This window comes from Pelodiscus sinensis, chromosome 3 (assembly GCF_049634645.1).
Source record: "Pelodiscus sinensis isolate JC-2024 chromosome 3, ASM4963464v1, whole genome shotgun sequence".
Taxonomy (NCBI): Eukaryota; Metazoa; Chordata; order Testudines; family Trionychidae; genus Pelodiscus; species Pelodiscus sinensis.
The window spans coordinates 176,849,285-176,876,388 of record NC_134713.1 but is presented as its reverse complement, the minus strand read 5'-3'; the positions used below and the strand labels follow the sequence as shown (position 1 = coordinate 176,876,388).

The 27,104-nt window shown below is 41.4% G+C and overlaps 1 long non-coding RNA gene across 1 annotated transcript in view; it reads right to left on the bottom strand.

Annotated features, from left to right (window-relative positions):
* Positions 1–2,967: 2,967 nt before the first annotated feature.
* LOC112545635 (uncharacterized) overlaps positions 2,968–27,104 on the bottom strand; it is an 87,256-nt gene continuing 63,119 nt past the window's right edge. The window contains exon 3 of the long non-coding RNA XR_012902399.1: positions 2,968–4,301. This is a non-coding gene — a long non-coding RNA (uncharacterized LOC112545635). The remainder of the gene's footprint in view (positions 4,302–27,104) is intronic.

Genomic DNA, 27,104 nt, shown 5'->3' with positions numbered 1-27,104 from the left:
CCGAAGTCTAGAAACAGGTCTGTATTTATGACATTCTGAGCTAAAGTGTAAGCGGCCCCATGCCATAAAGATAAAGAATGTATTATTCTCATAGAAAGAACACTGATACAAACAAAAAAATTATGTTCTCACAGGAAATTAAGAGAGGATACATAATTATTATCACACGAATAATGAAAATTTTCCTTCTTTTGATATGAATAAATAAAAAACGTTTGATTAATTTTGTTAGGGAAATACAAAGTTAATCCAGACTATATCTAAAATATTTTTACAAATGCTTATTCCAATTCATTTTTTGCTACAAAACAATGAATTGTTGGTATTTTTCTTTTGCCATACTATAAAAATACATAGTAGGTTCCCAAAACTGACGGAGTAAAGCCAGCACAAATTTATCCTCCTCACAATCCAATCAACTCAAGTCCATAAGATGACCAACTGCAAACTCAGTCATGTGACATATGGATAGATAGCACTTAAAACAGAAAGCGGTATGCACACTAAAATACACAACAGTATATATGTACAGATCAAAAGAAAATAAGAACACACTAATACTTCAGAAAACAAAGGAAAACAGGTGCGAAGGAACCAGGCAACTGAGTATGTTGGACTGTAAACAAAAGATGGCAGCCTTCCAGCTATTCCCAGCCAAGGGGAATGCTATACTTGAAGATACTTCTCAGACAAACCCCGTCAATGTATGAGCTCAGCAGGATTGCTTCACCACACCTCCTGTCTCCAACCTCACATTTTTCCCAATTTTATCAGCAGTGAGATTCTTTATTTATTTAAATTAGCTATGAAAGCACAGTCAGAATTTTACCAGTAGCAGTTGGCCAACTAAACACCGCCTTAGGAGACTGACAGCAGAGTGACTCATAGAAATACCAATTTTACAAGAGTAATTATCCTGTGTTTTCTCAGCTCTGGCCTCCTGCCTGTCAATAATGAACAATTAGTGAAGGGCAAGGATAGGGTAAGGGTATTTGTGTAGCCAGATGTGTACATGTTTATCATATTTAAATGAAAATGTCTATATTTAGAAAAAATCTACTTTTTACCTACATCCCCTTGATTTATAAACTAATGTTGATAACATTTGAAATGGGGTCAGGTTTTTTTTTAATCAGAGGCTCCCCTATTGTGAGGCCTTATGCTGTAGCTTAGTTATCTTATACCTTAATCCGGCACTGTCCAGAAAAACAAGAAACCCACATAGAATAGATGAGAAAGTAAAGGAGTTCTGGGAATCAGAACTATTAAAACATGTAATAAGTTATAGCACTTCATAAACCAGATATCAAAACTCAACTAATATATATTTACAGTAAAACTGTCCTTTTAGATGTACAATCCAGTCAATGTGATCACTGCATATTTGTGGCTTTACTCTAGATGCCTGAATAGATACATTCACTTTTTGGATAGATATACCTTATTAGTAGATTCTGATGTGTCTAAACACCACTGGATCCTCCTGGATTCTTGTTAGAGCTGATTAGGATTTGTTCAATTAATTGTCCCTCCCCACATCAGAAAATGCTGATTAATCAAACCTGAAGCTTTTATCAGAATAGATCAAGTTAGACACATTTTTCAACTAAAAAAGTTTGTAAAAAGTTTTGAAATTGCAAAAATGTTTTATAGGATATGTCTACACTAGCCCCCTAGTTCGAATTAGGGAGGCTAATGTAGGCATTTAAAGTTGCAAATGAAGCCCGGGATTTAAATATCCCACGGATATTTAAGATGCTTTATTTGCATCTTCCCATCCGGTCGCCATTTTTAAATTTCACTAGTCCAAAGTAACTGCCCGCGGCTACACACGGCAGTGAAACAGCAATTCGAACTAAGTCCTCAGTTCAAATTAACTGTTACAGCTCCAATGGAAGGTTTGTGCATACAAACCTTGTCTTTGTACCCACAAATTGTTAATTGTTTGTATAAATACCTATTTCCATGCACAAAAAAATGATACTATCAGCACAGGAGATCCCTTTTTTTCTTGTATATCCAATGGAATGAGGTGTAACAGTTAATTCGAACTAAGGACTTAGTTTGAATTGCCGTTTCACTGCCACGTGTAGCCGCAGGCAGTTACTTCGGACTAGTGGAATTTAAAAATCGTGACCGGACGGGAAGATGCAAATAAAGCCCGGGATATTTAAAACCTGGGCATCATTTGCAACTTTGAATGCCTACATTTCCCTTGATTCTTGAGACAAACTCTGGATGTAATGTTTTCAAAGGCTCGCTAATCATATTTTACTACCTTCCTGTTAATCTTATAGACACTGTATATTTTCCAAGTGAGCTGTGAATATGGCCCATATATACAAGAAAAAAAGGGATCTCTTGTGCTGATAGTATCATTTTTTTGTGCATGGAAATAGGTATTTATACAAGCAATTGCATAATTTGTGGGTACAAACACAAGGTTTGTATGCACAACAGAAGTATTTACATGCAAATGCTATAACTTTACCCACCTTTGCAAGTTTTCATCAACTTCAGACTTTCTTCATCACATAAAAATAGGACATATCTATATTGAATGTATTTTTCATAAACACATGAATTAGCCCTCTTGTAAAACATTTTTTTCCACTTCAAAGCTTCATTCCTCAAACTAAGTAAAGTTCTGAAGAGCCACCAAATGTCAGCAAGTTTCAAAGGATGTTTCACACAGATTGCCACAGATTATCGTTTCTCATCCAATAACTCCCACTGATGTGGTTTGAAAAGGATGTGACTAGATCAAACCTTGTGTTCCCAGAATGAATTGGGGACTCTTAGCAACTACTTCTCATAATATATTAGTTTGTGTTTTCAACCAAGAAAATATATTCTGATCAAATATTACGCACATCTTATATCAGAGCAACTGTAATGTCACCACTGTAAATATTTACCTGGTCACCCTGATAATCTCAAATAAAGACTCCAAACAATTATGTTTGGTTAAAAAAAAATTTAAAGCTAATGTTAAAAATTTACATAGTGCACAGGTTAAATAAAAGGTGATTCTATACATCAGGTTGTCACGCTTGGATTATCTACAAATAGTTTTTTTTCCTTAAAAAGTCATATGGTATGTATAATTACACAATCAGCAATAACCCAAATTTAGATGTGTAATTATCACAATACAGATATGATCTTTGAATCAAATATTCGGCTATATCACTCACAGAAAGATTAATGGAGAGTTGGTTGTGAGAAGCAAATACATTGTTAAGTAGAGATTGTCCTTCAGTAAGTCAGAATTTAGATTAGGTTGTCTGTTAGAAAATACAGTCAATCCGGAAAATATTTGAGTTACTATCCAAACTGCACTTCTTTTCATCACTCCAAATCATCCCTCCTGGTATTGCCAATGTCTGGTGATGTGTTCCAGATAGATGTCTCTCAGCCACCTGATGGCATTCAGTGAGTCTGATCCATGAGTTGTCAGATCAGACAAGAACAGCATTGGCTGACTCCATCAATCAGTGTGTGAGTTTGCATCTTGTAGCCCTTAGCTTTCAAGATGTCAGCCAGAAGATCATATTTCTTTAGCTTTCAGGCTTGGGCATCATGGAAGTCCTGTTCTTGAAAGGAACTGTGATATCCACCACGATGATCTTTCAGTCCTCATTAGCGATGACAATGTTTGATCACAGTTGGCTGCCATTCTGGGGATGGAAAAGTTCATGGCAACCTTTCCCATGGGTGGTAGGATGGCTCTGACCAGGCAGTCCTGGATGGCAAAGTATCTCAGCTACCAGGCTCCGGAGTGGAGCTTGCAGTTACATAAAATGGGGGGTAATGGCTCATTGGCATAATGGCACTTCCTTTGTCACTTATTCCAATTCTCGTGGCAGATGGCTCCATTCAGTGGACTGCAGTTGAGTCAGGCCCATTGGATGAATCTCCAGGCTGCAAATTGGGTGACGTTATCCTGGGGGAGGAAGTGGTTACTTGTATCAGCTCAAAGGTCTCTCCCTGGTTAAGCTTCCATTTTGGGTTTTTGATATAGTAGCAGTGGATGGCATCCTTCAGGGTCCTCTCCAGCTTGGTTCTGATTGTCGGAGTGATGATGGTGCACTCTGTTCTTCACTTGTGGCACTAGGACTCCCAGCTCCTGGTATTCCTCACACCACATCCAGCAGCAGCCTATTCATTTCTTCAGACATCTCACAGCATTGTAGGCATCAGTCCAGAGTAAAGCAAAGTCTCCCCCATCTCTGCCAAATTCACCCTCAGGGAGCCACTTAGGTACGTGGCAGCATCTTGGTTGGAGGGCATCCTGGCAACTGTTATGACACAATTAAATACAACAAATTAAAATTCTCAGCAGTAAATAGCACCCGGTGTGGGCTCATTTTCCTTCAATAAACCAAACTACCAAAATCAAAATAAGGTCACTCCAAGCTAGGGAGAGCTTCAATGGATGAAATTTCCAGCTAATCTTTTTTTGTGGAAAGAGAGAGTGTGTTAATGTGTATGATAGTATGTATGTGAGATAATAAAACAAAAGTAACTCTTTACCTTTCTGGAAGGTACAGTGGCAGAGGAGTGAAGCATTGTGCTACCTCCAATGGGACATCCATAAAGGCAATAGGCTGGATCGAAACACAGAAATCCATATAACTCCCATCGCTTCCCATATGATTGTCTAAGTCAATCAGCAGCCCAAAGATAATGCATCTTTGGTGCCAATCTTCTAGTGATATGCCCATACATAATCAGCATTCAGGCAGTGATGTGTATTTTAAGAATTCCATAGAAATTGCCATGGTCCAGAATTACCAGAGATAGTTAATATTGTCAGCAAAATGTCTGAGATGATGTTCACAGACACAGAACTGTTTCCATCTAGACCTCTGATTAGGTGTATGTGGTCACAAACCTGATACAATGTCAATGGAAGGATTTTTCTTTCATAGAAATACTCTTGTATTGATATCATAGCAATAAGACACTACAAACACATTGCAAGAGTCATTGGTTATGTCTATACTACAAAGAAAAGTCAGAAAATGATACACAAATTGGCTGTGTCTAGACTGGCAAGCATTTCCGCAAAATCAGGTGCTTTTGCGGAAAAACTTGCCAGCTGTCTACACTGGCCACTTGAATTTCCGCAAGAAAACTGACTTCCTACTGTCTGAAATCAGTGCTTCTTGTGGAAATACTATGCTGCTCCCGTTCTGGCAAAAGTCCTTTTGCGCAAAGCTTTTGTGCAAAAGGGCCAGTGTAGACAGCTCAGATTTGTTTTGCGCAAAAAAGCCCCGATCGCAAAAATGGCGATCAGAACTTTTTTGCGGAAAAGCACGTCTAGATTGGCACGGATGCTTTTCCGCAAAAAGTGCTACACGGGGCCAAATGTTGGAAAAAAGCCCTCTTTTGGAACACCTCTTCTTCCTCATGAAATGAGATTTATGGGGAGGCTGACAAAACACGTCTACTTTTCCAACTTTTTTTCAGAAAAGCGGACGCGTTCCTTAGACGCAGCAGAGCTTTTCTGGGATACCTCTCTACCCACTTTGCTTTTTTTTTTCTATGCTCTCTGTATCGTACATTGAATATTCACAAGAATACTACCATTCTGCTAAGATTTTTACTCAAACCACCAAAACCATGGAAATCAAAAGCTAGGTGTACCACCAGGCTGTTCCTATGCACTGTGCAGCACATATCCAGGAGGGCTTGCTTGCTCTAGGTCCTGTGTACTGCAAAAGTAACTCTTACACTTCTGGAAGCTGAGGTGGGAGGGGAGTGAAGTACTGTGTTAGCTCTAAGTAGGTTGCATGGTATTGCAGACAGATCAAGGGAGAGGCAAGTAGATCTGAGACAAGCAGTGACCTAACACTTGCCATTTATTGTATATCTGTGCAACAAACATGATCACAGCCCACAGGTTGCAGCAGAGTCTGCATTAGGGCTGCTTTCCTGAGGGCAATCAAGCAAATTCCAAGGCTCACTTAATTCCCCCTACAAAGTCCAGTCACTGAGGTCTGAATTTTACCTGTGGAGCACAGAACACAGTGAGCAAAAAGGTGGATATTTACCTTCTTTGACATTCTTAACTGGAGAGAAATGCTTACCATTATTTTAGTACAATTGTTGTAAGCATGTTTCAGAAGTGATATTGTGAAACTACTACACTATTTAATCTGCCAACAGATTAAAAACACCTCCAGAGACCGAAAAGGAAGTAAAAGGATTGTTTATAAATAAAGAGAAATAGCCACTCAGCACATCCAGGCTAATTATATATAAAGAGTTTAGATGCTCTGTATTGAGCTTAATGACTTTTTCTGTCAAGAATGTCTGATAACATGATTTGCACTAAATAGACCATTCTGCAAAAATCCAATTTAGGCAAAGGTTCATCTTCCCATGACGGCACGTATTCAGGAAAATTAGATGACAACCAATTTTTCATGTTTCACTGTTCTTGCGTTTGAGCTTCTGTGTGATGTTTGTATAGCATCACCTAACAAAAGAAACAGACCAAAGACAATTCAAGAAGTTTAGGAACTAACTATAGTTAGCCCACTAACAGCAATCACATTGTAATTCAATTCAACTTCCTCAGGGCAGGGAATATGCCCCAAAAAATACCAGAATTGCTTTATTAAAGTCAAGAGAGGAAACACAGCTCTAACCTTTATCAATCTGAATTAAAAAGGAAGGAGCAACAGTTAGTAAAACAGGTCATTTAAAGTCAAAAGAGAAGAAATTAAAATTCTAAAACTCAGGACGGAGGCTACTTAAGCTCTTTGCGATAGAGCCACTGATATCTCCCTAAACAAAACAAATAAGGAAAAAAGGATGGAGGCAAAACAAAATTCATTATGGTTAAATGGTACAATTCAATTGGGAATTCAAGCCAAATATCTTCAGAAAATGGAAATCCAATCCAACCCAAAACATTAGAAAGTGGCATAGTTCATGGTAAGTGAAATAGAAGATGTAAATTAGGAAGGGGAACATCTAAAGAGGAAATAGCCAACGATATAAAAATAATAAGGTACAAATAATAAGGCGGTGTCCAAAGAAAAAATGTTAAAACAAACTGATAAACTAAAAACCAACAAGTCACTGGGCCTGGCAGGTATACTGCCACTACATCTGAAGGGATTTGAAATGAAATGGCTGTATTTTTAACAAAAATATACACTCATGTGTCATGATTATTGAAGAAGATTGGAAGGTAATACATTTGGTACACAGCTTTTTAAAAGGCACTGGTATGCTCCTGGGACTTACAGTCTAGTAAGCCTTTCTTTTGTACATAGGTGCAATTCCATGGGTGATCCAGCCTTAGAGCCCCACAGAAAAAAAATTAGTGAGTGCTTAGCATCCACCAGCAGCCAGCTTCCCTCCTGCTGTTCAACAGCCTGCAAGAGGCATTAGGAGGAAGGAGGAGGAGCAAGGACAGGTAACACTCAGGTGAGAGTGCAGCATTGGACAGGAAGAGGCAGGGCGGAGGCTTGAGAAAAAGAGGGGCTGCAGAGCCTAGGGCACTGTGTGGGGTGAGAAGAGGTGGAAGGGGGTTTGGAAGAAGGGGTCAGGTGGAGGCAGGGTCTGGAAGGAAGCCAGTACCTGTGCTTTTGTAATTTTTTTGTAAACTCATTGAAACAATAATTAAAATAGAATTTCATGAAAGAGAGGTTGTGTAAAAGAAAAGCATGCCTCTCAAGACCAAGATTCTTTGAATGTGCTCGTTTAAAAATGATTCAAAGAAAACTGGTTGCTTTAAGTTATTAGAGTGTTCAAAAAGTCTTTGATAAAAATACAAACAAGAGGCTGTTAAGGAAACTAAGCAGTCCTGGAATGAAACTACAAAGTGCTCTGTTTGCTCTGAAATTTCCCATGCCCGGGTTTCTGCCTCAGGTTGGACCTTTTTTTTTTTAATACAATGTTTTGCCTATGTTAAAAATACTTACTCTTGTTTCAATTAGAAGCTTTGGAGTAACTGAAATTTGGCATGGGAATTGCCCTGATGTCAGAAATACTAAGGGAGCCTGCTTAACTTATAGCCCCAGGAAGCATTGGGGAGTAATTGCTTTGAAGGATTCTCAGTAATTATTTCAAAATAGCAACAGTGTAGCAACCACACTACTGCTATTTCGAAATAACTATTTCAAAATAAGTGTTATTCCTCATGGAAAGCAGAAGTTATTATTTCAAAATAACAGGCTTGGTATTGTAGATGCTCTGCATGTTATTTTGAAATAACTCCCTAGTGTAGACCAGGACTACGTGAGCATTATCCATCCAGTACTGAAGGAAGAAGGGAGTCTTATGGGAAAGTGTGTGTGATCACATAATTAAAGAACTGTATCCTCATGCATACACATGATGGGGCTGAATAAGGTCACACAGGCAACTTTATTTCTGGCATACCAAAACATATGAGAGCGTGACTTTTGCAACTTTAACATTTTTATAATGTAGTTTTCTGTGTTTAACAAATATAGACATTAGATACACAGACAGCGTGATCATTGATTATAAAATTGGCTAACACACAGAAAACAAAATGTAAGGATACACATTTTCCATAAATTGTTAACAATGGGGTGTCTCAAGGTTCTGTGCAGGACCTGGGTTTTTTACAAACAGCCGTTATTTCGAAATAACTTTCCTAGCACCTACACCGCCAAACCACTATTTTGAAATTAACTCAAAATAGCGGAACGCTTATTTTGAATTTGGTAAACCTCATTCCATGAGGAATAACGCCAAATTCGAAATAGCTATTTTGAAATAAGTGTTGTGTAGACGCTTATTTTGAAATAGGGGGCCTCCAGCCCTTCCAAGGGTGCCCTGGTGGCCACTCTGGGCCACACCAGGAAAACTCCTCTCCTCCTGCTCCCTCCCCCCCCAAAGCCCCGGAGCCCTTAAAGGGGTAGACTCTGTTTGGCCATAGGGCCTGTGTCAGCTCTAGGTCTGACAGCCCAGAGCCCTCAGGCGCTGCCCCTGACCCAGTTGCGAGCATAAGCAAGCCAGCCAGTGCCAACCAGCCCTCCACTGCTCCTCAGGAGCAGTCTGGCAGTTCCAAGGAACCTGCCAGGGGCCACAAAAGGCGGGCACCTTCCTGGTCCAGTGCAGAGATCATGGACCTATTGAGGTTTGGGGGGAATCCTCCAACGTCCATGATCTCTGCACTAGACACAGAAACGCAGCCGTCTACTGATGGATGGCTGACAGCCTGGCCACCAAAGGCCACACACGCAAGCAGGAGCAGGTGCACATGAAAATAAAGGCGCTGCAGCAGGCCTATGCCAGGGCCACAGGGGACATCTCCCAACCAGGGGCAGACACAGACCCTTTTCCCTATTATGATGCCCTGGACTGCATCCTGGAGGGCCGGATGGTCCATGCTCCCCAAATGGTCATCGACCCTGGGGCAGAGAGCCCTGACCAGGACACGGAAGAGGACAATGGCCAGGAGTTGCAGGAGCCTGGAGGGAGCGTGGCACTCACTCAGAACCCCCGAGGCATCACAGCAGTTATGTCACCGCTGTCTTCTGAGGCCAAGGAGGCCTCGACATGTGAGTGCCCTTACTGTCCCCTTATGTGGGACGGAGTGGGGAGGAGAGGGAGCCCAGGGACCGCATGTGTGGGCCTTGATGACCACAGATCACGCACCAACTTGTGCATGTGTCATGCCAGTCGTGGCATGTGGCCCTGGCTGGCTGCCACACAGGGGCCCTGGCCTGTTACCCACACACATGTATGTGTGAAGGCACATGACATGCTCCCGATCCCAGGGACGGACACTGAGCAATGCCCTCCCTCCAGAAGCCCCCTCTACGCAGAAGCAGGGCACATCTCCTCTCCCCCCTCTCCCTCCATACCCACACTATATACAGCACAGGGGCATGGGTGCCGTCCCAAGCCAGCTCACACTCCCGGGGATAGCAGGACATGATGGTGCGGAGACCTGCCGTCCTCGTCTTGGGGGCTGGGCTTCATCCACTGTGTCCCCATGGATAACTGACCACTTCTCTTGTTTCTCCACAGCCGCACCAGCTATGAGTGCAGGGCGCACCACCCCGCCCAGGACATCCTCCCGCACCCGGGCCAGGAGGCTCACCCGGAACCAGGAGGAATACGAGCGGCAGCACCTGGGGTTCCTGCGAAGGCAGGTCTGCAGCCAGGAGCATTGCGGTGGGAGAGCTTGCAGGAGCTGCTTGACCAGGGCCATGCCATCCGCGACTACCTGCAGACCCTGGTGCAGTGATTGGTGCCTGCTGCCGCTCCAGTCCCTGCGGCCACCCCAGCTATCACTCCTCCTCCCACTCCTGCTCCCCCTCCCACTTTTTCCTCCCCCTTTCCCCACCTGACCAACCCTCCATACCCACTCCCTCCCCAGGGATGCTGAGGCCCCCACACCCGCCGTGCTGGGAGACAGGTCGGCCTGCAAGACCCCCAACCCTGAGCTTCTCCTCCCCCTTTCTCCTCTTGCCTCCCCCTTCAGCTCCCTCCCCCCAGGTTTCCCCCTCTTCTCTCCCACCTTCATTCCCCCTCCACCCGAGTTATGTTCAATAAAGAGAGGCTTTTTTGGCAATACATGTGTTTTTATTTGACATCAGGGAGAAGTGGAAGGAAGTGAGGATGGATTATGGCACAAGGCCCCAGTGGGGCACACCAGGGAGACGTCACTCCTCCTCCATCAGGAAGCTCTCCCACAGGGCCTCCCGGATACCGACGGCCTCCTGGCTGGCAGCCATGCGGAGCTGCGCATACAGGCCAGCCAAGTGGTCGGCCTCTGCCATCCAGGCTGGCAGGAAAGCCTCCCCCTTTCACTCACACAATTGTGCAGCACACAGCACGCTGCCACCACATGCAGAATATTCCGCTTGGAGAGCTCCAGGCAGGTGAGGAGGCAACTACATTGGGCCTTCAGCCTGCCAAAGGCACTCTCCACTACGATGCGGACCCTGCTGAGCCTGGTATTAAAGGCCTGTCGGAAGGGGTTGAGGTGTCCCATGTAGGGCTTCATGAGCCAGGGTTGTGGTGGGTAGGCTGCATCCCCCACCAGGCACACGGGCATGTCCATGTCCCCAACCCTGATGTGGTGGTCGGGGAAGAAGGTCCCGGCGTGCAGCCTCTGGCACGTGGAGGAGTTGCGGTATACCCACGCGTCATGTGCTTTGCCGGACCAGCCCACATTAATGTCCACGAACTGGCCCCGGTGGTCAGACAAGGCCTGCAGGATGACAATGAAGTATCCCTTCTGGTTGATGTACAGGGCAGCCTGGTGTTCCGGGGCATGGATGGGGATGTGCATTCCGTCGATTGCCCCCTGCAGCTGGGGAAGCCCAGGCCGCCAAACCCCTCAATCACCACATCCCAATCATTGAGGCAGATGACTCTGTGGAGCAGCACTCTATTGATGGCCTTGACCACCTGCAGAGGGACACACAAAACCGAGAGTCACTGGGCTGCCAGGGTGGCTGACAGTGCTCCTTCCCCACCACTGCCCCGTGCCCCACTCCTCAGGAGCAACCCCCCCTGCAATCCTGGCCACCACGGACTGGGACAGAAAAAAGCCTCCAAGGGAGGGGACTTGCACCACCTCCCCCTCTTTTCCCTAGGGCAGCCCATTCCCTCTTTACACACACCCCTCCTGGCACAGTGGCTGGAGACTGCTATACCTGCATGAGCACTGCTCTGACGGTGGATTTCCCCATGCCAAACTGGTTCCCCATGGATTGGTAGCTATCCGGTGTGAAGAGCTTCCAGAGGGCGATGGCCACACACTTGTGGAGGGGAATGGCAGGCCTCATGTGCATGTCCCATTGCTGCAGAGCAGGGGCGAGCCACTCACAGAGCTCGAGGAAGGTGTCCTTCTTCATCCTGAAGTTCTAGGTCCACTGTTGGTCTCCCCAGCGCTCCAGGATGATGTGGTCCCACCAGTAACTGCTGGTGTCCAAACGCCAGATGCAGCGGGGCACGCTGGCATTCAGGCACTGCTGCTGCTCCTCCACGTCCCCCAGGGGGGTCCGAAGAAGGCCTGGGGGTTGGTCTGCAGCAGATGCTGCCAGGCAGTCTCCAGCATTTGCTGCCAGGCTTGCAGCAAAACATCCAAAATGAGCACCAGAGTGCCCAGGGGCAGCACTGGCTCCATGGTGCCAAGTGCTGCGGTGTCCCGAGTCAGGGCAACCAAAGCAAGCAGAGACAAAAATGCTTTGCTGTCCCTCAGCGAGGTAGGCAAGCAAGCAGGGAAACCTGAGAACCGGCTGTCTGGGGGGGGGGAGGGGGCCCTTTAAGCACAAGCCTCAGATAGCCTCAGGCAGCAGCCACACAAAGTAACTATTGACCTGATCCCCTCCTGGAACCGGTTTCAGCTGGCCTTAAATGCGATTCAGCATCCAATCAGTGAGGATGCACTATTTCGAAATAGCAAAACGCTATTTTGAAATGCATTTTGTATGTAGACGCATTATTTCGAAATAACTGATTTTGAATTAACTATTTCAAATCGCTAATTCAAAATAAGATATTTTGAAATAACGCTGTAGTGTAGAGATACCCTCTCAGCCCCTGCTGTGAAGGACCTAAAAACACCAGTTAAATCTTCTAGTAGAGAGTAAGTGAGATACAGTAGACTCCCTAATATGCTTCCCCTACCTGCACTAAACACGACTTCACTTCAGAGAGGAATTGAGTTCAGTAACTTTATACCCATTGTTTAAGTCTTTCATTTTCTTATATGCAACAGAAGGCCCTGATCCTACATAGCTTTTTCACATGCTTCATTTTACCCTGAAACAAACTACTCACAGGTTATAACGCTGTGTGAGTAAATCTTTGCAGAGATAGGACCAAAGTGAATAATACCCAAAGCATCATGATAAACTGTTGCATGATATTAGTTATATGTCTTTGTATATTGCAAACATGCCCCATCCCCCCGATTCACTGCCCCACCAGTGCTGGATCGGTCCTGCTGTATATTTTCTAATATTTTGTCCAGTCTACTTTTAAATTTCTGAAGTGACTGTAGTTTCATCAATTCCCTTTGGAGACCTCTCTACAATATAATACATCTCATTATCAGGGAGTTTCACTGTTTTGGGCCTATATTTTCTCTGTCTCAGTTTCATTTTCATTCCTTGTTATGCCTGCTTATACCATTCTAACCAGCAGAGCCAACAGCCTCTGCAGGTCCTTGGACAACATGGGGAAAGAGAGCCAGCTCTGCATTCCCAGAAAGAGAGTGGGGCTGAGGGCAACTGGCCACCCTGTCCAGCTCTTAGTGCTGCTCACAGCATGCAGCCTGGCACTCTGGCACAGTTCTCTGGCAGTGATTTAAAGGAGCCTGGGGCAACTGCACCCTTTGCCTGCCCCCACCCTGTATCAGCAGGCCTGATCCTAAATAACTTATTTTTTCACCCTGGTATTTAACACTCCAGATATTTATAAGTGGCTGTCAGTCAAACAACTGAATTTTGTAAAATTTAACTATGACAAATTTAGAGCATTAACTACATACATGGAAATACAGTAAGATGACGATTTTGTATATACATAATCCAATTGTTTATAATGAACTGCTTTGCATTCCTATATTAAAATATGAGTAAATCTGTTAGCTTAATTGGATATAATCACTATATACATAGCTTGGAGGGTGAAAAATACGAAGCTTTTTTAAAAATACATGTTATGATTTATTCTCATCTACAGTTTCTTGAAAACAAGATACACAAGTTGAAACAGTTAAATCCAACTAGCTGAGTGATCCATATAGCTGTGGTTTCCCTCATCTCTTAAATAAAATATTAGGGTATGTTTCTATTGTTTGTTAGCTGTCATCAGCCCATCTTTCAGCTGACTAAGGTTAAAGGGTATGTAGATTAATGGGCCAGCTGTTTGGTAATTGTCATAGTCAGTTACTTGGTAACCCACAGAACAGCATTCTCAGGAGGTAGATTCTTGGTTGCTAAGCGATAAATTCAGGTAAAATAACCTTTTCCTAGATTTTATTGTAACTATAGGCTCCAATTTTACAGCTCAAGGAATTTTTTCATGCCGGGCTAGGAATTTATGATGATAACAAAATAACTTCTCTGAGATCTACATTGCTCTCACCTGGATCATTCAGTTACAGGTTAAATGAAGTGGCACTACGTGACATTCTTACTCAAATCCACAGTAGACCTCCTGCAGCTTTCTTTTTTTATTTATTTTTTTAAGCATTTAGCTTGCCTAATTTACCAGGTACAGATGAAAATACATAAGCAGCTGAGGAAAGCAAAGAAAGGAAGAGGCCCTGAACAAAAAACACTCTATGGTTGTATTTTCTTCTCTACCATTTTTTTTAAGTGTAGAGAAAATTGGCCTAGATGAGAATTGTCCCAAATGCCTTTGTGACAAAAACTTACTCAGCTAATCACTAAGAGCTTGCTGACCTTGACAGCATAATAGGGGTCATACGTCTGCAAATATGAACTGTTCTTGATCAATTTTTCCAATATATTTGGCAAAATAAAGAACTCCTAAAACATAACCTCATCTCCAATACCAAGTCTTTCTGTGACCTTGAATAAGTCATTTAATTTCTGTGCCTCCATTTCTTCACCTATAAAATGGGAATACTAACAACCCTTCTCTACCCCGAGGTGTGTCATGGGAATTAATTAGCTCATATTTATACAGGTTTTTAAAGAGGAAAAACACTGCACAATTATCAAGACAGAGGACTCAAAACTACCTGATACCATGCTATCTGAAATCTGAGTCATGCTTCTGGAGATTTCAAATCAAGGTGGGTGAGAAAGACAGCTGGGGCCCTTCTCTAAGACTGGCTGACTCAGCAGAGAATCTTAGGTCTAGTTCAAGCACTTTTTCTCTAACCCTGTGCTGAGTCCTGCTAAGCTGGCAGCTCTAGCTAAGCTGGAGGGCTGTCAACAATTAGCAGAAATGGACCAGCACACTTTGAAGTCTGCACTCAGTGGACTCCCAATTTCTTGAACCTTCTGTTATTCAAAGGTTACTTTGAGTCACCTTGGGATAATGAGGGGGCTTAGCCTGTATTATTATGCAGCAGGTATTCCTCTCAGTTCTTTTAACATATTTTCTTGACAAATGTGTCAATAGAGCCTAGCACAGGAAAACCCCTTTCATCATCATAATTTATCATTCCCATTCCTATGCAAAGCTTTTCCTTTATCTGTGAAACAGACTTGGCTGGAGCACTATTAGCTGCACAACCTGCACTGAAATCATCCTGCTGTTACAGGGCAGAATGGCCCAGGGTGGGAGATGAGCTTCTGGATGCTCTTTGTTGCTGTACAGCAGTGGTCACGAACCAACAGATTGGGAATCTACTGGTAGATCTTGAAGCCTCTGACAGGTGATCCTGACTGGTTTGGTCAAGAGGCTACCAAGAGGCTACTTCAGCTGCCCCTCCCCCTATTGCCGCGCATCTCCTGCCGTATGCCTTGGACCTGCCTCCCCCTCATCCCCAGGAGCCTCCTGCTTGCTGTGCAAAGCAGGAGAGGGAGAGGAAGGGGCGCTGATGTCAAGGTGCCCCCTCCCACCCTGTATCCTAGCTCCACAGAGCAGAGAGTGGGTGCACATCAGGACTTGGGATGGAGTTTGCTGGCTGCTTTTGGGAGTGGTGCAGGGCCAGGGCAGGGGTGAGCCTGCCTTAGCCCCACTGCACCACCACCCAGGAGCCACCTGAGGTAAGCAGTGCCCAGTCAGAGCCCACATCCTGAAACCCTACCCCAGTCATGAACCCCCTCCTAACCCCAAGCCCCTGCCCTAGCCCCAAGCACCACTGCATCCAAACACCCTGCACCTATAATCCCCTCCTGCACCCCAATGGCCTGCTCTAAGCTCAGCTCAGAGCTCCTCTCGCACTCCAAATCCCTTAATCCAAGACCAGAGCCTGCACCCCAACCTACTGCCCCTGCCTGGTGAAAGTAAGGGAGGATGTGGGAGTGAGAGAGGATAGAGTTAGCAGGGGCAGGGCCGCAGAGAAGGGGCACAAAGGAGGTGGGGCAGGGGCATTTGGGTTTGAGGTAGATCTTGGATTGCACTTAAATTCAAAAAGTGATCTCATGCTTGAAAAGGTTAGAGACCACTGCTGTATAGCTTGTGCCCTAAGAGGTATGTGTTTCTGACTACAGAATTCCTTCGGACTGGCTGGTGAACTAGAAATGTATCCCAGCTAGCTGCTCTCACTGCTCAAGTGATGCATGCTTCTGCTGGCACACTGGCCAATTCCCCTTCCTAGCAATCTCTGGCTTGCTAAGGGGAAATCCTGCACTCTGTTTGTATCTGTTAATAAGCCTGCATAGTAATGAGCAGGATTCCTCCTAGAATATCTTAGCATACCGATGGCATATTCACATACTCAGAACTCAAATATTACTCATTACTTGTTGGTAGAAGTAACCGGTAACACTTCTGTAATTTTCCAACCTTAGTTCGACTAGGGAAGATTGAGAGTAATCTGGAGTTCTTCTGGTATGAAGAAATCCCAGATGTTACACTGTCTCATCCCACACATACACACAGTGGCCTCAACAACCCAAAGAAAGGAAGATATCAAGCTGCCAAGGGCTAGCAATCCGACATCATGAGGAGCTAATACAAGGAAGGATTTTGTAGAGGCACTTTCTTATTTTGAATCCTAACTTAGGGTATGTCTACACTACCCCGCTAGTTCGAACTAGCGGGGTAATGTATGCATACCACACTTGCTAATGAAGCCCGGGATTTGAATTTCCCGGGCTTCATTAGCATAAGCGGGGAGCCGCCATTTTTAAATCCCCGCTGCTTCGAACCCCGTGCAGCGCGGCTACACGGGGCTCGAACTAGGTAGTTCGGACTAGGTTCCTATACCGAACTACCATTACTCCTCGTGAAATGAGGTGTACCGGTAGTTTGGAATAGGCACCCTAGTCCGAACTACCTAGTTCGAGCCCCGTGTAGCCGCGCTGCACGGGGTTCGAAGCAGCGGGGATTTAAAAATGGCGGCTCCCCGCTTATGCTAATGAAGCCCAGGAAATTCAAATCCCGGGCTTCATTAGCAAGTGCGGTATGCCTACATTACCCCGCTAGTTCGAACTAGCAGGGTAGTGTAGACATACCCAGACAGTTCTCAGGTAATATCAAACAGATAGGCTGTCTCTCTGTAGGGGTGAATCTACACAGCACCCTTACCTCAAAATAAACTATTTCAAGGTAATTTCAAAATAGTTTATTTTGAAATTTGATGCTCTGAAGACAACGCCAAATTTTGAAATAAAGTGCTATTCCGACAAGTCTCTTAACCATCATGGAAGGAGGATTACAGGACGCTGGAATAGGACACCCATCATTTCAAAATATATTTTGAAATGATGGGAGCATTTAAAGACGCAGAATTGCTATTTTGGGAGACTTCCAGTATCGCAAAATACCCCCCTTGTCTAGACGTAGCCTAGGTGATTATCAGTTAAAGTGAATTTAACATACTAGGATATGCACTGTTCCCTTGTTTGATAAAAAGAAGATTCCTCATGCCCATATTGGAAAGCTGTGTCTCAGTATTCCGCCCAGAGTTAGCCGGCAAAGCCCTCCCAGGGACTGATGTGAGCTTTTTATGTTTACTGGCTGTATGTCATACTGACCACAGCATCCTTCAGTCCAACAGGAGACATGCAGGAAACATGATACATGATCTAAAGGGAGAAATTTAAAGCAGAGCCCTTAAGTAGGCATTGACAAGGAGAAAAGGACAGTCCTAACTTGAGCTACTGCACGAATTATGGCCAAATTTAATGGGGTCTGACCTTTATGTATATAATAAAATGCAGTGGGAGAAGTTATGTTCTTCATCCAGTTGGTTGGCACATCATCATCTGTAATAACTTTGTGGTGAATCAAGAGCTCATTTGCTTAAGGCAATGCCCTGGGCAAGAGAAACGTATGACAGCTTACATCCAATATTCATGCCTCCCTCATTCTGATTTTTAACTTAATATTTTGCATACATATAATTTAAAAAGCTACAGTATAAATCAGTGAAAAATTAGTATTTCTGGTAAGGATTCATTTTCTTCAAACATGTCCTTTATTGTACCTAAGAACAACAGCACCCAGATCCTCAACTGAGCCAGGTTCTGCTCAGTACACAGTGTTCTGAACATCACTGGAGCTGCAGAGGGTTGGCTTGATCTCTAGCCTAAATTAATGTTAGAAAGCTCCAGTCCTGCTTTTCTCCTAAACTCAACATGTCTCCTAAACCAAAGACGTCTGGGAGAGGATAGTGTGGTCTTCTTCCTATGCCCATTTTAGGACAGCTTTATGCTCCCTTTGCACCACTCCGGCAGTACAGCTCTATAGCTGTATTATTACTAATTTATTTCTTAAATTTACCACCAGTGGTGCTTGGCATATGCAAAACACTAAAGCCAGCCTCTGACCAGAAGAGCTTACAGAATAAGGCCACAATCCAGCAATTGACAGCATGTGCACACAATGATTTCAGTGGGATTAGCATTTGTAAGATTAGGGTCTAAAAATGGAGTAGACACACAGTAGTTTCCATTGGCTCTTAACCAAGAGAAACTCTTACAAAGAACCATGCAGGAATTTTGTATTTACAGACACTTTTCAGTACTGATTTCTCAGCAAAAATTTCAGAGAAAAATATAGAAACAAATGTCTACAATTTATGACAAAGGGTCAGAAAAGTAAACGTGAAAAGCATGCCAATATTCCACATCTATATATGCTCCACCCACCTCAGTCCTTTTCCACACCTCCTTTCAACACAAGGAGTGAGGAGGGAAACCAGCAAAGTAAAATACTGCTTCTGTGCAGTCTGAATCTGATTCAATACCTACTGAAGTCAGTGGACAGCTTTCAATTGATTTCAGTGGGCTTTGGATCAGGCCCTCTGACAGAAAGTGTTATGCCATGATATCCTGTAATACTGATAGAACTCTTTATAATCCAGATCTCATAATATAATCTTACCAGTCTTTTTGAGGAAGCCAGGTGCCATCTTTGCAAGCCATTTCATTCAGTTCAGGATACTGAGAAGTGCTGACAGGTTACAGAAATTCATATCAATCAGAGGTCAGCAAATCTGTTTCAAAATGCTATGAAGTGGAGCGTTCTATTTATATGTAATACAGACAGGAAACAAATTTCCATTTCCCCATGCTACATTATCACATTGTGCCTGAGACTCTGTGCCCTTAAAATGTCATTCCTTCTCGATACATTATTTTTTGTCCATTTATTAATGTTTTGGGAATAGTTCTGGGTTTATTTAAACTTTATGTTTGAAGTTAGCCATGACCAATTACATGATGCCTTTTGTTGAATAATTAGGCCCTGTTTCCATGTGCATATTCTCCTGCTGTTTAGCCACTGAGCTTATTTAAAGCAATAGTGACTAAACAAAACACGACTTCTGGAAGCACAGGCAAATGCAGAGTAGCAGCATAGATAGGAAGAGATTTTTAAGTGACACAAACCTTGAAAATACACCGTCCTGCTTTTCCCATTTTTGTATCTTAACAAGAACTCCAGCAAAAAAATTTTGCATTTTCAGTCTCACAAAAACCATGGGTTCTCCAGCAATGAGGCAACAGAAAAAATCAATACTTGCCATGTACCATGTAACCAATAGAATAAGGGCAATGATTTATGTATGGATGGATGCAGACTGAATCAGCTGGGGCCTGGAACAGAGAGAGGGGAAGAGAGAGAAAGAAAAAGAGAGAGAGAGAGAGAGAGAGAGAGGTGGGGGTGATCTGGACTGCAGTGATTATTCCTACAGTATGGCCAGATTTTTTTTCTGCAGCAATAATCCCCTCTGTAGCACTGCAGGACATAGGGGAAAGACTAGCAATGTGTGGAATATATGATGGATCAGCTTTTCTCTTTTTGCTTCAGAATAATGATGCTATATTGATATTAAGGTACAGTTAAAAAGGAAGAATACATAGTCTGCAGTCCTTCAACCTTCCAGCTACCTCCACCCTAATAAAGATTAGTCCAGTGGGTCAACAAGAAATAGTTTAAAGGGAGTCAAATTATCAACAGGATAAAAATGTACCATCACTGCTTCATTACAAGAAAAAGCAGGAAGGGATCACTGAAGAGAGCTACTGTATACAACAGGAGTTTCTGCTGAGAATATAGTTGTTTTTAAAAAAAATTGGATTCCCAGGGATACAGCATTATAAGGTATTTAATGACTATGGTAACTTTTAGGATATCTAATATTATTGTTGATTTAAGAAACCAAACAATCCAAGATAAAGATTCTCTAATATGTTATTATGATCTAAAACAAATAAACACTTATTCCAACTACATTCAGAGCTTTATTTGTGTGTTACTATTAAAGCATTTCTTCTAGGATTTTAAACTGAGTAATTTGCTACACATTGGCATACTATTTTGTACAATTCCTTCAAGTGCCAAAATGAATTCTGTATACTTTGTGTAATATGTACAGTCTACCCTAAATGTGTGTTTGTAATGTTATAATATGGTATTCAGACTATCAAGATTTCTTAAAAATAAAAGCTCATGCAGTACTTTCAACATTGTACTTTGCCATGAAGTAAGCTTTTGACAACATTAATATTTCTGTCACAATCTGCACTGATGACCAAGTTATGTCTCTTTTGCCTGAATAATATCTATATAACATTTAAATCCAGGTATTTTTAATCCTTCTTTAACCACAGGCACAATATTAGTATGATAAATACTAGAGAACAATAGGAGGCCAATATTTAAGTACCCCAGTAAGGCAATGTTTGATCTAGCAAGCTTTTCATAATTGTAGTATATTTTAGTTCTTTACATTTTTATATATGGCTAAGAATTTATCATGTCAAAATAATACAGAAATTATAACCATTCCTACTATCTACTATCTGTAATAATATATTAGTGATATTAATGATTAGCTTCAAAACTGTCTTTTTTCAGTTTTAAGGAGAAAATATCTATTAATTTATAAATAAATGAACAAAACCACTATTAAAATGTGATTTAAGAAAAACTATTTTTTAAGTCTCAGAAGGATTTGGTTTCATGTTGGATCTTACAATTAAATTAAGGCAATCTCTTAGAGTATTTTGCTGTGGTTTTGAGTTGATGTTACCTAACTTGCCTTTTTGGTATACGGAATACTATACCAGTGACATGCTTACTAGCTATATATTAAAATCATAGCACAATGCATGATTTATGTTTAATTTAATTAAGTTTACCACTGTAGGCTGCAATGCATTTTAGAAAGTTAAAATAAATTCGTTTTCAAATTAAGTATATACAGATCATTAATGTCCCAATCAGAAAATGTTTAGGAACATCCTATAATAAGAAATATCAACCAATAATTCTGCTGAAGATCTGTTGGTTTTATATCTTTATAAACTCCCATACGTTAATACAAGCATTTTTTAACTATGTAGGCCTTAGAGCTATGTTATGCTCAAGTAGGGAAATAAAGATGTAACTTATACATATTAATTCAGAAACTCAGTGCGCAAGTAAAGATGAAGACATTTAAAAGTACCTTCTAATCTACAAAAAAATATGATGCATAGATTATTGCTCAAGATCCTCAAAGATTCTCCAGATTATTTATCTGCACTACAGGGCAGGACAGGTTATGAATAATTTTACCTTTGAGTAACAAATTGTAATGCTTCCCGTCTGTTTTTTGTCTCCTTTAATATACACAGCAACACAAAATCCAACTCATGTTGATAGTCATTCTTCACTCTTTTTCTGAGCTCCAGCGAGACTGCCATGGACCTGAACCTTTTGCAGATGGAAAGGGATTAACAGGAAGGACTTGGTATTAACCCAGAGATAAAAAGTGAAAAGGTGGTTATGTCAAAGGAAATGGAACAGGTAAAAGATCACCCCGGCACCAAGAACAGGTAGGTAATACAAGCAAGCAATGATTTATAGCTACTGACATGAACATTAATGATGAAAATTAATGTAAACACCTTGCCTTGTTCCTGGGCCTAAATTCTTTCAGTTTTTTAACAAAGTGCTGCTCTGCAAATAGGCCTCCGTAGCAAAAGAAAACTAAACAAAATTGTTATGTGTCACCACAATTTTAAATTAATTTAGCTACAATATATAGTCATAATCAAGCTCAAGTTTATTTTATAAAAATAAATAGCATTATGTGTAAATCTGTAGGACAAGGACTATAGCTGAATAAAACCCAATGTGTATTCTGAAGCTTTGAATAGCAATTAAATTTTGAAAACTTGTAACAGACCTGCAATTAGGAAATATTTAAATGACAATTGGTACATGGCCACATTTTGTTGGGTACTAAATTAATGAAATATAAAGAGTGAGATTTGTTTTGGTTCAGAAATAAAAGTTTACTCCTATCAAGTACAGCATGCCTCCTTTTCATTTTAATGAATTACATCCATTATCATTTCCAAGTATTATTAAAATGAAGGTTATTTGCATGCTAGAAATCTACAGCTGTTGCATTTGGACTTAAGACATATAAGCTTTTACTGAAAGATTAGTAAAGTTAAAAGAATTTGCAATAGAATTACAAAAGGAGTAAGAAAAGGCCTTAATTTGGTGCTCACTAAAGCTCATATCGTCATATATTTTTAAGCTCACAATGAGGAAAATACAAATGTAGGACCCAATCCTGTTCCCACTGATGCCATTGAGGCAAAACTACGATTAATATCAATGAAAATAGGATCATGTCCTCGAAATCAATTCAGTATCAAGCAAACTGACAGCTTTCCAGCATTTTAGTAGTGTATAATTTGGAAAGGAAGAAAGGAAGGAAGAATAATGTGTGTGCATGATTTTTCTATAAAATTAATGTGGTATTTTGAATTATTTTGGTACCAATGAGACTCTTACAAATATTATTGCTTATTTGTTTAATAATTTCTTAGTTGATCCATATTTATAATAGTCACTAATTTCAGTTAAGAGTAATGGAATACATTACCTTTGTGAGATTACACATACATATACAAACACTCATACCCAGAGAGATAATCCTAAAAATGTTTTTCTTACATTAAAAAACTAGGTTTAATATTAAAATAACATGTTATTAACATTAAAAATAAGACCAACCAATACTAATTATCTTTATCTGACATTCTGCACCATCAGTTCCCATTTAATCCAGTGGGAATTGGAGTGAGAAGTACAAGATTAGGCCCAAAACAAACATAGGTAAACCAGTGCATATAACAGAACTGTATTTTATTTAATGTTACATATGAGTATGTAAAAAAAGAAAGAAAAAAAATGAAGTATCTGTCCTAGCCAATGTTGAAAGTCCCAAAAATACAAATACTACCTACACTTTCCAAATAATCCAAGTGTGCTCTGAACAAGGACCACACTGTGAATAACATTAAAAGATAAATGGCTTTTGTAACCTGCCATACAACAGAAGCAAAATACACATATGCCATTATGCTTCCTGGCCAATTGGATAGTCAGTGGCAATCATTTGTAGTTACTATAATTGCAGTTATTCTGTGTTTCCATTTTCCATGTTTATATGGGGCAAGTTACAAGTGATTCTTTTATTTTGTGCAAATCATCCTAGCTCTGTCAACAGCCCTCACATTTGTAAAGAGGCAAATCCTCCCCACTTCTTTTATTCCTGCTGAATTTTCTGATCCCAGATCTTAACACTGAGCAAGTTTCATGGATTAAACAGTTCTGTGGGAGACACCCTATAAAACACTATTAATTGTAATAGATTTTTGTTTCTTCTTCCAATGATATTTCCATGGCAACATTTTCACATTCTATTGTTGGGGGTGTTCTTCATTCACAAAGCAGGTTAACCACAGGGCAGTAAGGGCAGGCAATTGGTCAGCCTTTATTTTCTCTGGTCCTTCAACAAAGGTTAGTTGGGGTCAACAGAAGCCAAAGGGTAATTACTTTTCCTCAACAGGGTTAAAGTCACACAGATTGATATTGGGACAACTGTATGGATGACCTTCAGCATTTTATGTTAAATCTTCTTTTTTTTTTTTTACCAGAGCAAATGGTAATAAGCATCATGGATAGGGTAAAAGCCGAAAGATCTATATGCAATATAGACAGCCAGCACACTTTTTAGTTATGCTACCATCTATTAACTTAATCTACAAAAAAAATCAATTGGGTGAACCCAATCCACAAAAGGTTTCATATCCCTTAAATAGAAAAGCCATCAGTTGCAGAAAATTGCATCTGTTCTGTGGTTTCCCTATTCAATTAATCTGATATTCATAATTGTCCCAACTTCAATAATTTTCCCGAAGAGATTTTCAATAAGGCAAGAAAGTAAGTAGAGAGTCCCCGACCCCCACCTCCATATCTTCTATGCCTTGCTAGAACCAAATTAATCATTGATGTAATTCCACTAACTTCTAAAGGATGAATCTGGTTCAATGTGTTTAATTAGGAGAAGTGTTTGGTACTTTAAACCTATCAGGTCCTGCTGCCACTCTCAACTGCCTCTGGTCTAATTACAAGGCCTAGAGGTAAAGAATGGTTTTGTGAGGAAGAAAAAGGATGGGTTGTGACTGAGGGGAAAGCCAGGATGCAGATGACATAAATTACTATGAACAGAAAGAATTTGGACTCTGGTAGTAGAAGCTGAAGAGAGAAAAAGGGAACCACTTTCTGATGTCACCAGGCTCCCTTGTGCCATATTTGGCTCTCAAACTACATGCACAGATGGAAGGTAGCAGGTGGCATGCGTATATAAAATAATCTGCAAAGAAAGTTCTCAGTCATGAAAATTCACATTATCTAAAGTCTAATCCTGGGGAAAGAAGCAAAAAGCCCATCTAAAAGGCTTTTGTTCTATGAGGAAAATCTCTGGAGCAGTGTGACAGAACCCCTAGTCACTCCCAGCAGGATGCTGGCACAACTATCAGCCTGGTTGTCTGCCTAACCACAATCCCACATCCATTATCGGTAGTGTTGTGAAGCTCTCCGTGTCACAGGAGTGAAATTAGGGTTGCCAATTCTGGTTCAACATATTCTTGGAGGTTTCATCACATGACTTAATCTCTAATCAAAAATTAATCTTGAATACCTGGAGACTCCAGGTCAGTCCTGGAGGGTTGGCGACCTTCATTTATCCCTTTGCTGCTGCTCCTTTGTGTAACTGACTGTTTCATTCCCACTGGGTTGAAGAATGTCACTAGTTTAGGGGAAATTCACCCCCTCCTGCCCAGTTATTCAATAGTCAGTTTCAGTTGCTAAAACAATCGACACTGGATTTTCCCTTTCATAATACACATGATTTTCAAATAATAAAAGCAAAATGGGAAATAAACCTTTATCTTATGTTTGGCTTCAAATTTACCAATTCCAGCTTAAACATCAGTATCAGAAAAACAAATTAGATAGTAATAAATAATACTTTTGACAAAGTTCAAATGATGGACATTAAAATATCAATTATAAATCAGAAAAGTGCACTTCAGCTTTTTGACTGATGCGTTGCTTGGTACAACAAATCCTCAAACTCAGCAAGTTATAAATACTTACAGTGCTTATAAACATGGCAAATGGAAGACATGGTAATCAATTTAAATAGGATTAAATTGAAGAATAATGTTTCATTTATATTTGGATATATAGTACAGTATATAAATTATTGAGTACTCACTGGTAGCTTTCACATCAAAGATATAGCAGACAAAAAGCCAATCATAAAACAGAATTATCAGACTGTAGCCTTGTACTACTGTTTAACCATCTGCTGTACACACATGAGGTTGGTAACATTCCAATTGATACTTTTATCTTCATAGTTTTATTATGAGCAGGTTTTTCTCTGTTCACCTGGGCATCAGAAACACAGATTCTCAGCTTAAAGTCCCTTGTTTGCACTGCTGCAGCACATGGGACTGATATTAATTTCCAAATAAAAACTGTGTTAAAGTAGAGTTAAGGTTCATTACAAATCAGTTTATTGAGCATAAAAACTTGACACAGATGTTGTAATTATCCCACAAACAAGCATTACAGACCATGAAAATTCAGAGTTTAAGTTTCACTTAACAGAAATCCAAACCTGTTAGGGTGCGTCTAGACTGACAAGATTTTGCGCAAAGGCGGCTGCTTTTGGGCAAAATCTTGCTGCCTGTCTACACTGGCCGCGAGTATTTGCGCAAGAACACTGACTTTGTACTGTACAAAATCAGTGGTTCTTGTGCAAATACTCCGACGATTCCACTCAGGGATAAGCCCTCTTGCACAACTATTCTTGCGCAAGAGGGCCAGTGTAGACAGCCAAGTTAATTTCTTGCGTAAGAAAGCTCGATGGCTAAAATGGTCATCGGAGCTTTCTTGAGCAAGAGAGCGTCTACACTGGCTCGAAAGCTTTTGCGCAAAAGCAAATCTTTTGCACAAAAGCACATGCCAGTATAGACGCTCTCTTGCGCAAATACTTTTAACGGAAAAACTTTTCCATTAAAAGTATTTGCGCAAAATAATGCCAGTCTAGATGCGGCCTTACAGTATGGAAAGCACAGTTAAACCACTTAAACAACTTTAAATCTTCCAGTTAGTGATACCATGTAATAACCATATAACTGTGATTAGTGCATAATAGTGTTTGCATTCTCAAAACAAACAAACTCATGATTAAAAACACTAGGCTTTTTATTTTTCTCTCTCAATATGTCACTACAAGGGAGAGCACCCTACAGCAGTACAACGCACAGATCATAATAGTTTCCACCAGCAGCAGACTTCCACATTTCCTCCAACCAATCACCCCAACACACCCAAACTCACACAAATTTTCTCCTCATTCCTGTCCCTTAAAGTTCCTTCTGCAGACACTCCTGTTTCCTGCTATGCTGTTTCAGGCCCAAACCACCATATTCATCAACGACAGTTCAGCAAGGGACAATGGACTTTTCTTCTTTATCTTGCCTATAGGCAGAAGTAATAGGATGCCATTTCTTGCTGTGTCCCTCCATTAATATCCCAGTACCCCATTTACCATCCCTTCTCCCCAAGTTCTGCATGTCCCTATATTGCTACTTCCTCAATCACTCAAGTGAGTTGAGGCAACTGTTCCCTTTTCCCAA